The sequence below is a fragment of the Amphiura filiformis genome, chromosome 13 (genome assembly GCF_039555335.1).
Source record: "Amphiura filiformis chromosome 13, Afil_fr2py, whole genome shotgun sequence".
Classification (NCBI taxonomy): Eukaryota; Metazoa; Echinodermata; class Ophiuroidea; order Amphilepidida; family Amphiuridae; genus Amphiura; species Amphiura filiformis.
In genome coordinates, this window is record NC_092640.1 from 63080613 (window position 1) to 63084233 (window position 3621).

General features: G+C 36.3%; 1 non-coding gene across 1 annotated transcript; it reads right to left on the bottom strand.

Annotated features, from left to right (window-relative positions):
- Positions 1-3290: 3290 nt before the first annotated feature.
- Positions 3291-3384, bottom strand: Trnay-gua (transfer RNA tyrosine (anticodon GUA)). Its single transcript is given in 2 exon segments — positions 3291-3332; positions 3348-3384. It is a non-coding gene; the product is annotated as a tRNA-Tyr (tRNA).
- Between the last annotated feature and the right edge of the window lie 237 nt (positions 3385-3621).

Below are 3621 nucleotides of genomic sequence, written 5' to 3' on the forward strand. Positions count from 1 at the left end.
CTTCATCAATACCATTATTATGTTTTCAGGGTTATTAGGAGTTAAGAAAACCTAATAATGATAATATTGGATGGCTTATTTCGCATGATACCATAACATATCGGATTCGTCATACAAATATCGAACTCGCCGTTGGCTCGTCCGATATTTTTATGACTCATCCGATATGTTATGGTATCATGCTCAGCCATCCAATATTATATCAATATCGGCAGTATTGATAACTACTTCACCAATACCAATAACAGCAGGAAATAACTACTTCATCAGTACCAACAGCAGTAGAAAGTTACCTCATCAATACCAATATCAGCAGTAGATAACTTCATCAACATGATCAATAGCAATAGCAGCAGATAGCTAACTCAACAATACCAATATTAGCAGTAGATAACTACTTCATCAATACCAATAATTATCAGCACCAGATACCTACCTAACCAATGCCAATATCAGCAGTAGATAACTACTTCATCAATACCAATATCAGCAGTAAATAAATCAGCAGTAGATAACTACTTCGTCAATACCAAAACACTTTTTCCCTATGTTCTATCATGACCATGCACTCCTATCGCATTCTGCCAGGAGTTTCGCAAAACACACCATCTCCCCGGGATAATAATATTAAAACAAGAGAAAAGTATTTAAACATGGTAAGCTAATACATGTATAAAACAATTAAATTTCTACAAAAATAAATATCGGTTGCTAAGTAGCTTTCACCTAAGTAGCTTTAGGTACTGCGGCAGTACAGGAAGGTAAGAATTCAAAATAGAGGTTATCCGTGCTCTATAAGCTGCATATCCTATCGGCCACTGCTATACCTTGTTTTGGACTTTCAAAAGAAGTACCTGCATGTGCAACCATGACTGTTTTCCAAATAGCCCGGCAAAATTGGTTTGAATGTTAATGAGGAATACTACGGGAACCAGCGCCTTTAAGTCACACATGGGTAAAGTGGATATCCACCAAAAAACGTTGACAACGTAAAGAAAGCAGCAAGTTTAAAAAGCCCCACCTCGGCTCACTTTTTGAAACTTGGTCCCATTTGTAAAAGATACTGATTTAAACTTTGTCATAATTATCAACTTAAAATATTTCCAGAAGTGTTATGTATTTTTAATGTGCCGATGCGATATTAAGTTGTTAGCATTCTGGAACGATCAGAAAGGTTATTATGTTGTTCTTGGCCAATATCTATATATGTTTTGTTTTATAATAAGTAGGCATGTTAATGGCAATAATGCTATTGTTTAAACGTTAAAAACACCGATTTGCTGTTGATATTCAAAATGGGACCAAGTTTCAAAAGTGAGCCGAGGTGGGGCTTTTTAAACTTGCTGCTTTCTTTACGTTGTCAACGTTTTTTGGTGGATTTTATTTCTTTTTATGAATGTAGCCAAGCAGCTTTAAGTTTGGAAAGTCATCGGGTTACGAAGTACTCCATAAAACGAATAAAATGAAACATAGATGTTTGAAATTATATGTTATCCTTGATTTATGACAGTAAATAATTTAATAAAACTTTATCAGCCGTTTATTTTTAAAACTTGCTGGTCACAGCTACCGCGTGACTGTAATGTTGATAGTGATACATATACATTTTAATAAACTTTATTCAAGGCAACTAAGAAAATGTAAATATGAACAACACATACCCAATGTTGACGATGCCAGCGAGACACAGAGTCAGTGCGATTTACTCCAAATTTCGCGGTTGATAGTTCTTTGTAGCCCTGCGGGGCAATCTAGTTGGATTTCCCTATTAAGCGGCGGTTGTTGGCGGTCTTTCGCGGTTTGTAGTTTTAATTTCCCTCATTCTTCAAGCCCTGCTCTCTATCGGGGGTTCCGTGTGTCTGTGGTGGGGACAGTCCCTCCTTTTAATAGGCATTTGGGTATTTTTGCCGCTTTGCTAATTTGCCTTTACGTAACTATAACTTTAGTGGCCTTCCATATTTGGTTGTATCTTTTTGGATACGTTTTTGTCCCTGCTGGCCTTCCATACTATAATAATTTTTCACACCTATAGAGTGTATGCAATAAACCAACCGGAACGGTATAACAATTGAAATGACAGTCATGTTGGAATACAGTTCTACGATAGCTGAAGATGACAAAGGGACAGGTCTCTAGATCGATTCAACAACCATTCATACATATCACATGTTTTATTGTCCTATTATCTTGCGAATCGCCCCGTGGTAGGACAGAACTAAAAATGAGAAAAATATTGGTAACATCTTGCTTTGATAAAAAAAATAATATCATAATAGCACTGGATGATTAAAATTGTGTTATCCTTGATTAATGACAATAAAATTATTGTTTAATAAAATATTGAAAAAATAAGTTGGTCATCGGATCGAACTCGAGTCCCCGGATTAGGAGTTCAATGCCTTAACCATTACACCACGAGACTCGGCTGCGAAATAGCGTGTCGATGTACAATATTTATTATATGAATTGATGTGTCGTCCGAAAAGAAGAAAAGAATTGTGAAAAACTTGATTTTTTGGCGAATGGGGTTCGGAATTTGTATGTACGGTATTTCAGAAATTGCTAGGGTATAATTGGAAGTGAATCTGAAAAAGTAGTGTGAAGGTGATAACCAGGTAGACCTGTAGCAGTGTCTAAAAATTCTGGATCAGTAATTTTCGCTATGAAATACCGCGTGAAATGGAAGCAAAAATATTTGTTTATTACGAACAATGATTGACTGTAGGATTGGTGGCCCTTTTGAATTAATGAGTTGTCAAGATATTACACCTGGGACTGTAAATAACATTTAGCATGGTTTTAGATACATTTTGTACCCAGCGAAAAATAACATCGAACAATAGAAGTCAAGTGTTTGAATGTTAGCTGTAAATATGTGATACGATCAAGCTAAATCAGTCGGAACTCGCAAATATTGATTTTGAGATATAGCCAAACAAAGGAAATATTTCCTTTTGTTTCCTCTTGTTTTGGAAACTCTTTAATTGCTCATATCTTTGGAACTGGTTGTTCAATTCCAATGGGGCTTTCTGCAAAATCCAGCTTTGTAAATGCTTTTTTCTATCCCTTAAAAAACTGAAAATTAAATTTTTCCGAGTTCCGACTGATTTTGCTTGATCGCATCACATATAGTCTCGCGGGAGCATCTGTTATTAGTCTTCTTTATCAGTCTTTTTTTTTTAAACTTGCTGGTCACGGCTACCGCGTGACTCTAAACCTCTATAGTGGTGCCTGATCAAGTGGTAATAATAATACAATTATTTAATTCCGAAATCTAAAAAGCAAGCCACTCCTTCGAACCGGATTCGAATTCGAACCAGTGACCTATGGATTACAATGTTTTTCCACTACAGTCCACCGCTCTACCAACTGAGCTATCGAAGGCTGCTTAGTCCCTAATCTCATTTATGTGATATCATAGTAGGTTTGTGAGGTATTGCGGCAGTATGGAATTAGTATAGTGCGCCACCAAACAAAAACGGTTCACAACCGTTGATGGAAAACATTGTTAACGAGTACGGAAATATTGGCGTCAGTGCGACAGGGTCAGTTTTACAAAAACGTTTGAATGTCGGGTTATATAAAGGGTAAAAACGTAATAATATCATTATTAAGGGGTCG